The sequence below is a fragment of the Panthera onca genome, chromosome B2 (assembly GCF_046562875.1).
Source record: "Panthera onca isolate mPanOnc1 chromosome B2, mPanOnc1 haplotype 2, whole genome shotgun sequence".
NCBI lineage: Eukaryota > Metazoa > Chordata > Mammalia > Carnivora > Felidae > Panthera > Panthera onca.
This window is the reverse complement of record NC_138343.1, coordinates 138,729,140-138,743,682: the sequence shown is the minus strand read 5'-3', so window position 1 is coordinate 138,743,682 and position 14,543 is coordinate 138,729,140. Positions and strand designations below refer to the sequence as shown.

General features: G+C 45.3%; 1 protein-coding gene across 7 annotated transcripts in view; it reads right to left on the bottom strand.

Annotated features, from left to right (window-relative positions):
- TIAM2 (TIAM Rac1 associated GEF 2) overlaps positions 1-14,543 on the bottom strand; it is a 323,817-nt gene that overhangs the window by 236,228 nt on the left and 73,046 nt on the right. For 6 of the 7 annotated variants that reach the window (XR_013555828.2, XR_013555829.2, XM_078447496.2 and 3 more), the window contains one exon: positions 10,596-10,745. The gene's annotated coding sequence lies outside the window, so the exon portion shown is untranslated. Of the gene's footprint in view, positions 1-10,595; positions 10,746-12,750; positions 13,489-14,543 lie in introns of those variants that run through there. The other variant, XM_078447497.2, reaches the window with a different exon arrangement.

The window sequence follows — 14,543 nt, the reverse complement described above, 5'->3', positions numbered from 1 at the left end:
TTTTCTTATTCCTACTTATGGTCTTTCCTTTCTACTCAAGGAGTCCTCTGTAACCTTTCTTGTAAGGACTGGGTAAAATTCCTTTAACTTTGTTTGTCTGGAAAACCCTTTATCTCTCCTTCTATTCTGAATGATAGCCTCACTGGATACAGTATTCTTGGCTGCAGATTATAGCACTTTGAATATATCATGCCACTCCCTTCTGGCCTGCAAAGTTTCTGCTGAAAAATCAACTAAAAGCCTTATGGGGTTTCCCTTGCATGTTACTATTTTCTTTTCTCTTGCTGCTTTGAAAATTCTCTCCTTATCACTACTTTTTGTCATTTTAAGTACTCTGTGTCTTGGTGTGGATCTCCTTGGGTTGATTTTGTTGGGGGCTCCCTGTGCCTCCTACATCTGGATTTCTGTTTCCTCCCCCATATTCAGGAAGTTTTCAGCTCTTTTTTCTTCAAATAAATTTTCTGCCCCCCCTTTCTCTCTCTTCTCTTCCCATGATTTCTATAATGCAAATGTTATTACACTTGATGGTGCCACTGAGTTCCCTAAGTCTATTTCCATTGTTTATTGTTATTTTTCTCTCTACTGTTCAGTTTGATTAATTTCCCTTACTCTGCCCTCTGGGTCACAAATTCATTCGTCTACTTCCTCTAGCCTGCTATTTATTCCATCCAGTGTATTTTTAATTTCAGTTATTGAGTTCTTCATTTTCTAATTGGTTCTTAAAAAAAAAAAAAAGGCTCCACACGCAGCATGGAGCCCAACTCAGGGCTCAAACTCATGACTCTGATATCAAGACCCAAGCTGAGATCAAGAGTTGGACACCTAAACAACTGAACCACCCAGGTACCCCTCTGATTGGTTCTTTTTTATGTTTTCCAACTCTTTGTTGAGGGTCTCCCTGAGGTTCCCCACTCTTTTCTCAAGCCCAGAGAGTTTCTTTATGACCATTACTTGAAATTCTCTATCAGGCATATTACTTATCTCCATTTCATTTAGGTCTCTTGCTGTTATTTTGTCCTGTTCTTTCATTTGGGACATATTCCTCTGTCTCCTCATTTTGTCTAACTGTCTGTATTTATCTCTACATATTAGGAAAGTCAGCTATGTCTCCTGCTCTTAAAAGTAGTGACCTTGTGAGAAAGCGGTCCTGTAGTGCCCTATGGTGCCATGTCCCTGTTCACCCAAACCTGGTGCTTCCAGGGTATCTCCTATATGTGGTATGTGTGCCCTGCTTTTATGCCTAAGCTGTTTTGCCCTTAGTAAGTCATCTGCAATGGCTCTCTATGCCTGCTGTGGGCAGGATTTGGTCCCTGCAGTTGTCAGTGGCCCAGTCTGGAGCTGTCTTGGGTTTGAGTTGAGTCAGACCAGACGTTTGCCAGAGATGCAGCAGCACCGAACTGCAGGGCACTTTCTACGTGCTGCCCCAAGGAGCTTTTGTTGGTGGGCGGGGCCCGCAATCAGACCAGATGTCTACTCCCAACCCACTGCTCAGGCCCCGGTGGGACTGATGTATGTGGTTATCTTTTCCTCTTCCTGGGGTAGGAGTCACTGTGGAGTGGTGCTGGCCCTGGTCAGGGCTGCCCGCACGATGCCAGGCTTGTGGTGCCACCTTGGATGGGCTCCAGCCAAGCGTGTATTGGAGGGGGCAGGTCTGCAGGAGAGCGCAGTGGCAGGGCTTGTGGTGCCAGCAAGGTCTTCTGTTCCCGGAGAAGACTCTCAACGATCCCTGCCCCTGTAGCACATGCTCTGAGATCAGTAAACAAATCTCCCTCTCTTATACCTAAGGTGTTTTTCAAACCACTGTTTCTAAGCTCTGTCTCCACGGGCTGTTTGCTGTGCTGCCTCTTTAAGTTAATTATTTTCTGAATCAAAACTTCAGACTTTCAGCTCCACTGCTTGAATATAGTACCTATTATAATGCTATACACCTTAAAGATGTCCGGTCAATTCTTGCCACAAGGTGGTTATACAGCCAGCATTTATTTTCACTGGAGCCTTCGGCATAGGAAATGTGTTTGCTAAGCCCATAAAATTTCCGTGAAATGCAAAACTTACAAAATATGAGCACGCCTTTCCTCTCAAGTTTCCCTTTATGGCCCTAAGTTCCACTTTCTCAATTCCCTCATCCCATTAAACTTGCTCTTGGACTTCATCACAGCCTCTCTGGGTGGACTCTCCCTAAATTCCTTTTACTTCCTCCCAACCCCGTTCATTATGTTCAGACATTTCCACTCTCTCTTCAACAGCACAGTCTTCCTAACCTTCTGTTATGTACGTGCTGTGGCGGCTATTTATTGAAAAGCATCGGCGTTTGGGGTTTGGATGCCGCAGTTCTAAGTGGACCAGAAGAAAGGAAAAACAGATATACTTCTGCTTGCTGACAATAACTTACTCCACATTTGAAGTTGAGGGTTGATGTGGAGTCTTCTGATATACGCACAGGATCTTTAGAAGGGAAGTGATTTTTTAAAATTAAACTACCTAGAGAATGGTCTTGGTCAGGATATTAGCGTAGCAGCTTTCTCCTAGTAAGAAGAGCTATGAGATCTCTTTAGGTATACTGGTGTGTAGTTGAACAGGCACACATGAACTATTTTGTACCTCCTCCAAAAGTTATAATTTGGTGATGATACACAACTTTGGTTCAGTGTGTCAAAACTGGGGTGCTAAGTGAGCTAAAACCTGACCTTGAAATGAGATTTATATGCTTGTCAATTTTTTTTAGTCCAATATGTCTCAAAAGAAAGAAAAAGTCTCAGGGTATCCTATAACTATTATAGTAAACATTCATCAAATATGTCATTTATAACATCTATTTATGCATATGAGGAATATTTGCATGTCAATACATATAGACTTACCTGATTCTCTAACGGCCTTATCCTATTGCATTTTTAAAAAAAGAATTTGCAAACTTTAGTGAGAGAATAGATAAATAGTGTCATGCAGAAAAAAAATCTGCTTTTTAAACTTTGTGTCTAACATATAATGTAAATACTCGTTGAATTAACAGATACAGAATGAATGAATCTTTATTGTCTTAAGTTAAAGCAATAATACCTTGACCTTGTAGCTACTCTTTCTTTTTTTAACCCGAACTTTCTAACTATAAACTTTAAATAAAGCCACAAGCTTTAAAATCCCAGGTTCAGCCTTTTAAACCAGATACAGGTTTCTGTAAGACTATTTATAACCTTTCTATAAGAGATTAGATTTGTATCCTTACACTATGAACAACAGGTTTCCACTAAAAAATAAAAAATCATTTTGACATTAAAATTTTCTCTTCTAGATTATTATACAATTACCATCAACATCTGTGGTCCCCAAAGGCATGAGATGGGTGAAATCTTTCTGCCCTCAATTCTTCTGCGCTATTGGATCAAATTTTTAAAATGGTGATAGTTTACCATTTCTTTCCAAAAAGGAAAGAGAGAAAGAAAACATAGCTGCTGTCTATTCTTTAAGCCTCTGGAATAGTTTCCTTCCTTCCTTCCCCCCACCTTCTATCCCCCTTCTCCCAAGAAGGTATGGGGAGCTACGTTTGCATATTTTTATGACTTCATGTCATGGGAATGAGAACCTCGGCAAACACGCTTTCCCTTGTGTAATTCCCTAATAAAAACAGGCAGCCTGTTTTAAACAAGCAGCCCTGAGAACCGGAGAAGAAGCAAGAGCCCAGCCCGGGAGGCTGCTCTGCTTTTTTCCTCCCACCTCACCGCCTGCCTTTCTCCATCATCTGCAGACATGTACCCTTGCCAGCAAGGCCACAAGCGAATCTATAAAGCCCTCCCGGTTCCTTTTGACTAGGCGGACCCGACGGGTCCCAGGTTTCAGAAAATGTCTTTGGAAAAGCACCGTTTTCGACAACAAGAGGATATTAGTCGTGTGCCTGGAGGCCTAACTCGACCTGCCCTGTGACGGAGAAATGCACCCACCTCGGGGACTGTTAGGAGCCGGCAGGGCTCCGGTTGCTGCCCGCTCACGCAGAAACCCGAGGGCATCCCGGGTTTACCCACTGGAGGAGGAAGTGGCTGAGAAATCCAGCTTCTTGTCCCGGGGATGCGGTACTAGAAACGAGCCGTCCCGAGACAAAGCCTCTGCTGTGTCACCGGCACCATCCCGGCGGCGAGCTGAGCAGCGGGGTGATGACCACAGAGGGGGGACCATTAGCCCAAACGCTACCAGCTCCGCCAAGAGTAAACGAGCGAGCAGGCGGTGTGTCCGAGGGCCACCCGAGCGGTCCACGGCCCCCGGGACCACCATCCCCATCTCTTCCCCCCGGAAAAGGTACATTTTGCTTCCATTTCCTTCCAGCCCAACACAGCTTCAGCAGTGCGAGGGCTGACTCGTGGAGGAAGACAGAAAACGAAGTGCGAGAGAACGAGTCCTTGCCACCTAACTCCCACCCCACCGAGGGCCGGCCCGTGCACACCCACCTTGCCCGTCCCCCCTCTTCCCTGCTCTTCCTCCCCGCCTCGTGCCTCGGTCAGAGCATCCCTGTTTCCCACACTGCTGGGAGCCGCCCTGCACCTCTCCTGACCTCCACTCCCACAGCCACTGGGTCTCCAGCCTTCTTGTTACCCCTCCTGGTCTCCACCGTTCCTACCAGTTCTGCCCAGACACGCACCCCAAGTTCCTGGCAACCCTCTGACGCTTCGGGACCGGCGAAGTGGCCTGAGTCTGTGAACACCTCCCAGGGTTTGTCTGGGGGGGACCAACTCTGTACTTCTGCCGCATTATGACTATTCATTCCCTAACTGGAGAGTGGACCCGAGAGTGGGAGCACACCCTCATCGGTGAAATGGGACGACAATGTGACCCATCTCACTAGGGGGTTACAAAATGCAAATGAAATAACTTATCTGAGGCACAGAGCTCAGGGCTTGGCACAGGATAAACATTCGATATGTGTTAGGTTGTCACCAGCCTGTGAATTTCCTCCCCCTAGGTTAGTATACAGCGAGGGTGTTGCTGTTCCTGGACCAGGACTCAGAACATCACAGCCCTTTCAGGGCTGCTCCCCACACGAGTGGGCAGTTTCCTCCGCGGAGCCGTGTCCCTCTCCTGCTGGGCATGTACATTTTGCAAAGCCCTGCTCAGTGATGGGGCTCAGGGCTTTGCCCCCCGCGGGGCAGGAGTCTCTTCCGTCTTTCCCTCTGTCACATTAGCTTCCTCCATTCGTTAACATAACGAGGTTCTGAAAAATCACCTTCTCCCCTTTTCGCCTTTCTTCTGGGAGCTGCTCACGGATAACTCTCGCAGCCTCGTGTTCACCTTTATCTGAGGGAGGAGATAAGGAATATTGATAGAGCTCTTTAGAGATGGCACCTCTCACCTGGCCCTCTCTGCTTTCCAGAAGCCACATGGGTAGCAGAGGCTCCCCTTTATTAAAATTCCATGGCCTCTCCTTTCCTAGCCATATCATGCTGCATCAAGCCAGATGTGATTACACTAGGAAATGTCTATAAGGCACCAACCGTCATACATTTTCAAGGAAGGTGAATATCATCGACATACCTGTGTGTGTGTGTGCACATGCATGTGTGTGTGTGTGTGTGTGTGTGTGTGTGTGTGTGTGTGTGTGTTCATTCATGCTCACAGCTTGGTGTAACACCTAACAGGCCCTACTGGAGACAGAATGTCTGGTTTAAATCCTGGCTCTAGTTCTTACACTAGTTCTGTGACCTTAGGAAATGACTTATCCCTCCAAACCTCAGTTTCCCCATGTGTAAATGAGGATAATGATAGCATGTACCAGATGGAATCCTATGGGGATTAAACGAGCTCATATCTGTAAAGCACACAGTAAGCACCATTTAAGTGTTATACAAGCTAAAAGCAATGACAGAATCCTCTTATCCTGATGCTTTCTTTTCAACATATTTTCAAACATGAAAAATAAGTACTATGTGGCACAGTGTGGGCTGTGTCCAATGGAGGAGGTCTATACTGCTCTTTGATGGACGGATATCTGAATTCACATTAACAACACAGCCCTGCATCACTCTGTGGAACATAGATGATTTCAGCACAAAACCCGCACTGCATAAAGAAACTCAACTATATGCTACTCTAGGGAGAGAAAATTCGCAGACTGGTGATACACCTAACGTTTATTGAGCGTTCACTCTACACCAAGCGCTGAGCTCAATGCTTTAAACAATTTATTTCATTTGCATCTTGTAACCGCCTATTGCAATAGGCAATATTATTGTCCCATTTCACAGATGAGGAGTAACCTGGGTCACTATAAGGATAAGCAACCTGCCCGTGGTCATAGACCTACTCACCAGCTGACCCAGAGTAGGTGGGGCTGATCACCAATTGTATGGGGGAAAGCTAGACTCTTCATTTTATTAATGAACTCCTTTCCATTTTGGAAATACGGTTCCAGATTTCCAAGGTAATTATCATCATTACCACATGGATGTTTATTGAATATTGGCTGAGCATTGTAATGTCCGAGCCCTACCCTAGGCTGTGGCCTTCCGTGTTCCTTCCCCAATATCTCCTCTAGGTCCTGGGATGGAAGTGACACCATACACAACCCTGGCTGCTGCTAAGGGCTTAAGCTATGAACTTTCTCAAGGGACATCTGTGCTTTAATTGAAACACTGACGATGCCTTTGAGAAACCAAGGAATGATCATACACGATGCAATCTCGGACATTCCTATAAGCAACGAGGACAACTTAATTGAGGAGGACTCTCCCGAGCCCTTCCGTTGCTCCGACAGATCTTCCCTGAGAGTCCACATTTATATGAGAAAATATCACAACTGCACTGAGTCATTTAGATACTTCCCTTCCTGGCGGGACCTTGGCCTGAGTTCTTCCTTGCTGCAAAGTACACATGGTTGTAAACTGTACCTATTTCCTCAATCAGTGTCAGTTCTGACAAGCCAATTTAGACCAGCTTAGCGAAACAAGAGCCAGAAAAGCAAAGCCCCGGACCCTTGCCATATTGATACAGTTAAGGCAGTTGATAACAGGGTAGATAGAAACTCGGGAACTCCTATGCGGGGAGAGGCAGATCTGAACACTGTGGACACAGGGCCGCCTGGATCACCCTTGTAAGGAAAATAGAGGCTCAAATCCCAAGTTTAATATAAAATGTGAGGACCAATACAGAAATCCAATGGTCTTTCCTTCCCCATTATTGAACTCAGGTCGGTTCACCAGCCCACCCATTTCCAGTCAGTAGTTGCGTGAGTTTGTCAGGCTGCTGTAACAAGCGACCACAAACTGGGTGGCTTTAGACAACAGAAGGGTGTTCTCTTCCAGCTCTGGAGACGGGAAGTCTGAAATCAAGGTGTCAGCAGAGGCACCATCCCTGGTGAGGCTGTAGGGGAGAACCTGTCCCATGCCTTCCTCTGCCCTTCTGGTCGCTGCCTCCAACCGTGTTCCTTGGGTGGCAGACACCTCGCTGTGATCTCTGCCTCTCCCTTCCCATGGTGTTCTCCCTCTGGGTCTCTGTCTCTTTTCTTCTTCTTCTTTTTTAAGTTTTTTTAACGTTTTATTTATTTTTGGGAGCCAGAGACACGGAGCACAAACTGGAGAGGGGTGGAGAGAGAGGGAGACACAGAACCTGAAGCAGGCTCCAGGCTCCGAGCCGTCAGCACAGAGCCCGACGCGGGGCTCGAACCCACAAACCGTGAGATTGTGACCTGAGCTGAAGTCGGGCACTTAACCAACTGAGCCACCAAGGCACCCCCCTGACACTGCTGACCCCAGCAACACTGCTCTGGGATCTCCAAACCTTCTCTAGGTTATTTTATCCCCGTCCCCAGGGACAAGGGCACAACCCAGCACAGCCACCAGCTAAACTCTCTGACCCTCTCTGTACCCCGACTCCCCCTACCCTGTGCCTGAGCCCAGCACAAGTGTTTTTCCCCAGTCTCAGAGTAATAGGTGGTGGGGGTGGGGGTGGGGGCACTGCCCTTAGGATATCACACATGCTCCTCTGTTCTACAGTTTTCCTTTGAAGTGCCCCAAATGAACAACCTGGTTCCTAACTTTATGCTTCTAGAGATGGAAGAAGAGATTCTATTAGACCAACCCTTCTGAAGTGAAAAACTAGCAGTAAATCCAGATAAACTATTAAGCACACACAGTCATGTTTGGAGCCATTAAAGAACTTCCCAGACACTGAGGTCTAGGACCAAAATCTCTGAAAAAACGGAATTTTGGAGACAGGAGCTCAATTTTAGGCTTCCCTTGCTCCTGTAGGCATTTGCCAATCGCTAAGCTGCCAAGGCAGCCAGACGGAAGGTATCTGCAAGAATTGGGACCCATAAAAGTCTGGCATCCAGAAGACATATAGAACTCAGGCAAATCAATTAATAAAAAAAAAAAAATCAGTCATTGCAATTAAAAAATGGGCAAAAGATTGGAACAGTTACTACACAAAAGAAGATACCCAAATAGCTCATAAACATGCAAAAAGATGCTATCCTTCAGTCATCAGGAAACTAAAAACTGAGACAACAAAGAAACCCCACAACATACCATCCAAATGGCTAAAACGAAAAAAGACGATAATCTCAAGTGTCGGCAAAGATGTGTATATGTCTCATACACTGCTGGTGGGAGTATAAATTCATACAATCACCTTGGAAAAGCTTTTAAGAAAATGGCTACAAAAATGAAGCAGATGTAGAATCTCTGACCCCATAATTCTGCCCCCTTGCATACATCGACAGAAATGCACTTAACTGTGCTCAGTGTAGGGATAAGAAAGTTTCTAGCATCATTACTTGCATGTTAGAGTCCAAAAAACACACAACCCACATGTCCCTCAACAGAATGGATCAAGTGTCATATATTCCTATTATGGAATACTATATAGCATGGTAAATGAATCAACTTTTGTATGAAACTTACAACATAATGTTGAGAGAAAAAAAGCCAGACATACATTAATTGGTACCAGGTAGTTCCAGTTCTAGAAAGTTAAAAACAGGTGAAACTAATCTGTGGTGTAGGTGGCAGGATAGTGGTTACCTCTGGGGACTGTGGAGGGAAGGGAGGTGTTCTAGAAGGGTCCTATTTGTCGAGCGGGACTGGGGCTACACAGGTGTGTTCATTTGGGCAAATCCACAAAGCTGTATGTTACAATCAGTGCATTTTTCTGTATAATATGTAATTTCAATAGAAATGTTAGTAAGACAAACATTTATCACACAGACTCTTGACACTGGAAGACGCTGAAAGTCTTGACACTATAGTTTTTAGTGCACGTGGTCTTTGTGTAAAATAGGATATAAACATCAAGACTGGAATTGCTTTTTGGATCTCATCACTAGACCTGTTCAGATCTGCCTGTTGGCAAGGCCTGTTCGTGGTCCTCACCTCCAAATGGAAGGTCTTGAGGTGAAATTCATAGATCACTCCACCTTCGTGAGCTTACCTCCAGATTTTGCCTGTTTTAATTTGGTATGAATTTTCTTTCATTCCTGCCAGAGTCAGTCAACCAAGGACTCGTTCTACCCTGAAAAGCAAACTTGCTGTCACAGTGTTCTTCTCTCCAGCATGGAGGACACAAAGACACCAAGCTCTTTGCCAAGATCCCTCTGAATCCTTGAGACCAGGGGCCACTGCTCCCAGATCTGACCTCTGCAGCCACCCTGACCTTTCCTTATTTCCCTTTGTGCCACTCTGTTACCACGGAAAACTTCCCTGGTGTCCTCAGCTGCCTTTTAACACTGTACCCTGTCTTGGTGACAGGGACCGTAGACTGTGCCTTACACTCCTATTCATTTATTTATTTATTTATTTATATGAAATTTATTGTCAAATTGGTTTCCATACAACACCCAGTGCTCATCCCAACAGGTGCCCTCCTCAATACCCATCACCCACCCTCCCCTCCCTCCCACCCCCCATCAACCCTCAGTTTGTTCTCAGTTTTTAAGAGTCTCTTATGTTTTGGCTCCCTCCCTCGCTAACCTTTTTTTTTTTCTTCCCCTCGCCCATGGTCTTCCGTCAAGTTTCTCAGGATCCACATAAGAGTGAAAACGTATGGTATCTGTCTTTCTCTGTATGGCTTATTTCACTTAGCATCACACTCTCCAGTTCCATCCACGTTGCTACAAAAGGCCATATCTCATTCTTTCTCATTGCCACGTAGTATTCCACTGTGTATATAAACCACAATTTCTTTATCCATGCGTCAGTTGATGGACATTTAGGCTCTTTCCATAATTTGGCTATTGTTGAGAGTGCTGCTATAAACATTGGGGTACAGGTGCCCCTATGCATCAGCACTCCCGTATCCCTTGGGTAAATTCCTAGCAGTGCTACTGCTGGGTCATAGGGTAGATCTAGTTTTAATTTTTTGAGGAACCTCCACACTGTCTTCCAGAGCGGCTGCACCACACTCCTTTTTAAATGCCACAGCCTTGGCATGGTCTCTTGAGCAAAGCTGTTGCTCAGAAGTATTTGCTATCAGATGGATAATAACGCTTTTTTCCATGCTGGCCTCCTGAGGGGCGAAGTTCAGGAAGGAAGAATAGGAACATCCTGAGCTTAGTCTAATCCCTTTAATACACAAATCTGCCACACTCACGTGACTCAAGGATTCATTATACAAACCTGTCTGCGTGTCACACGTGGAGAAGTGGCAGAATGGGTGACGTTTTGGCCAAGCCGTAGTCCCGAAGCAGAAGGGGCACTGGGAGAAGGGCCTTGGGCTTCCAGAGCTCCTGCAATGGTGGGCCGAGAGCAGACACGCAGAATTCCTCCCTGATGAGGAAAGATCCTGGGTCAATTCTTGGTTCTACCCACGAGTCTCATTATTAATGACAGATGGTATTCATCGGTTGCCATAGCGTGCCAGGCATCATGCTATCTTTCTTTTTAAGTTTATTTACTTATGGGCACCTGGGTGGCTCAGTCGGTTGAGCGTCCAACTTGGCTCAGGTCATGATCTCACCATCTGTGTGTTCGAGCCCCACATTGGGCTCTGTGCTGACAGCTCAGAGCCTGGGGCCTATTTCAGACTCTGTGCCTCCCTCTCTCTCTGCCTCTCTCTCTCTCTGAAAAATAAACATTAAAAAAAATTAAGTTTCTTTATTTATTTTTGAGAGAGGGAGTGAGGGAGAGAGAGAATCCCAAGCAGGCTCCGCACTGTCAGCACAGAGCCTGACTCGGGGCTGAAACCCACGAACCCATGAAATCAAGACCTGAGCCGAAATGAAGAGTCAGACGCTTAACCGAGCGAACCGCTCAGGCGCCCCCGGCATCATGCTACCTTATTTAATCTTCAAATCAACACAAGGAGGTAGAAATTGTTACTTTGCTAAAGCCGAAACGGGAGAAATAAGTTGTCTGGGTTTTCATGGCTAGTAGAAGCAGGAAAGCCAGGATTCAAATCCAAGTTCCCTGTCCTCCAAAGCAAGGGCTGAGGAAAACACGAACACAGAGAACGAGTCAGTCGTGAAAGCAGCCTAGGATGTGACACGAGGTGCATATAAACAACTGTCTCACCAGACAGATTCTAAGTGCCACAGGAAGAGAACCCGCAAATGCAAGGATCGTTTCTGGCTGTGGGAGGCTCCGTCAGGGGTCCTAAGGTGGGCGGGGAAATGTCATCTCCATGTTACAATATGATGAAAGACTGAATTCTCAAAGTGGTGGCCTTTCCTATAATCAGCTGGTGGGGCTGAGCCGAGCGCACATTTTCAGAATTCCTCCTTGAAGAGGAGGGATCTTGGATGTAGACATCCGTGGAAGAGAATTGAAAAGCTAGAGCTGTGCCTCTAGGATGTCCCCTCCTGGCCACGCCTCCACCGGCTCTCTTGGCACCACGTGCAAGACCCTGAGAAGACCGTGGTGGGGGGCAGGGGGGGGGGCTGTAATAGGACGTGCCTGCTCTCCAAATGCCTCTCAGACCTTGGTATGTTCATGGCTTTTTATTGCAATAGAGACACCAGCTTATCTGTTTGCAATAGAAGCAAATTGAGAAAGACTGGTTTCATAAATGTTTGTGGGGTATATTAGTATCTGGAGAAAATAGTAACTTTCTTTTGAAACAAATAAATGACTTCACTGTCATTGTCATGTTTGCTGTGATACAGCATTTGTGGAAGTTGCTACAAGTTACCGCCCAAAACTTCAGTGTTTACATTCAGCCTTTTGTATTTATATTTAGGCACTGTGGTTTACTTCCTTCGGCATACACCCCAGCACAGCTCTAGGTTGGGGCCCCACATTTTAAAGCACGGGCTACAGATTCAGGGCCTCCTGAAGTCCCAAAATGGGGTAAATGGGGAAGGCGTGAGAAAGACTCCGAGTCAAGCCATGTTTTCCACTTATTGTGCAGAGCACTTTTTCTTGGAGATCTTCTAAGTTTCCAGTTCTTTCACTGAGGCTTTATTTGAAAGGCTGCCCCACGGGCTCCCAACTTGTGGGCTGAAACATTCTTCTACGGGAACACTGTCACAAAAATGGTGTGATATTAAGAGGCAGAAGCCATTCGTCTCCCATTTGCTCAAAGAGTGTACATGTATTTATTCCTTCTTCATCAGCTAAGAAGCGTGTACTCTGTGCCTGCCAGGCACAGCCCAAGCCCCTGAAAATATGAAGACGTGGCTCCCACCTTAGAGGAAGTTCCAGACCATGGTGAGTTAGGCTTATCCCACTTGAGGACATTTGGGGGCCAAGGAAGAGGGGGCAGCCAAACCTACTACTTAGCATGCCATCCTACAAGAGGAGAGTGAACAAGCCCAGCCTGGGGGATCGGAGTCACCTGTCCATCATCAGCCTGGTGGCTTTCTGACGGCCACAGTCTTAGCTCGATGCCCAAAGTGACACATCTCTATCTGAAGGCCTATTTGAGTTGCCATCCGAAAGGACATGGGCATACTTTGTAAAACGTCAAAGCCTTCCGTCAGAGCCTGGATCAAAGGAAAAATACAAAACTGCGTTGCATTTCAGAGCTCAATCCTGCAATACAGTCTCCAAGGCAATGTGGTCTTCGTGTTTTCGTACTTCATGCAGTTTGATCTTCTGGGTACTCCCACAAATATGTAGACATAATTTAAGTGAGAGGGACAGATGTGGCTATTGATTCGGTGGCTGTGAAAGATGGTGACAAGGAAATTAGACATAAGGAGTAGAAAATAGTCCAGATAAAGGGCATGAACAAACAGCCTGCATAGCTTCTCTGCTTGTGCCCCTGCTAAGGAAAAGCGGGAGCACGGCATGGGAGGCCATAGAAGTGCTGCTCAAAATAAATACACGGGGTCGATATGGGAAAGCTTCCCTCGCGTGTCCTCAGAGTCAACCATTAACTAAAGTAGATGCTTGTGTCATCAAGGTGAGGCAACACTGCAGACATTAAGATCACGAGCTGTGGAGGATTGTCTGCGTGGCTCAGTCAGTTAAGCGTTCGACTCTTGATTTCGGCTCAGGTCATGATCTCATCGTGAGATCGAGCCCCACGTCAGGCTTCTCGCTGAGCGTGAGCCTGCTTGGGATTCTCTCTCCCTCTTCCTCTCCCCCAAATAAATAAACATCAAAAAAAAAAAAAAAAAAAAAAAGATGATGCACTTTGGAGCAAATGGAGCTGACAGGAATGTTACTTCCATTACTTTCTAGCTGTTTGACCTAAGACAAATTCCTACAATTTCCTCTGGCTTCCTCAGTTTCCTCATGTGTAATGTGGGGACCACCTGGGGGACCAACATGGGTGTTCAGTGCATTGGCCTGCCTGTGACTGGTGTATACATATATATGTATAATATATATAATTATGTATATTATATACATAATATACATTTATATATGTTTAAAAATATATATTTATGTATATGTATATAAATATGTATACATAAATATATAATATACATAAAATATGTATTATATATAAATATAGAATATATACATAAAATATATATTATATATACATATAGAATATATACATAAAATATATATTATATATACATATAGAATATATACATAAAATATATATTATATATACATATAAAATGTTAAACATTAGTATTTAAATATCAGAATTTCCAAAAATATAATTGGTATTATATGTAATTTGTTTTATATATATGGAATTTTGAGAATCCCCAAAGGTTTTGGAGGAGGTGACTTTTCAGTATAAAAATGTAAAAAGCTGGCCCAAGCCAGCTTTTAAAAACTGCACTTCCCGGGGCCGCCTGTTGGAGGTGCTGCGTGTGTCCAGGGAAGTGAGAAGTGTTCATAAAAAGCAGATGCAGCCAGGCCTTAAATACCGGTCCCCCTCCCACACGACACATGTTTTTACACTTTCTCCAGCAGTGAGTGTAGTTTTAGTCTTTGGAAAAAGCTTCCTCAATTATATGAAATTAGTCATTTAGCACGTAGGAAGAATGCACCAGGAAAGAGCATTCAGGATTTCCATTTCACGAGACATTTCGGGAGAGGGCTGAAATCCGAGACGGGAAAGCTGTGTCATAAGGAGCGTGGAGGTGCCCCATCAGCAGGCCCTCCTGCTGTGTGCACCGTGGGTCCAGGCCTGGGAGCCGAGGGCCGTGTCGCATTCCAGCA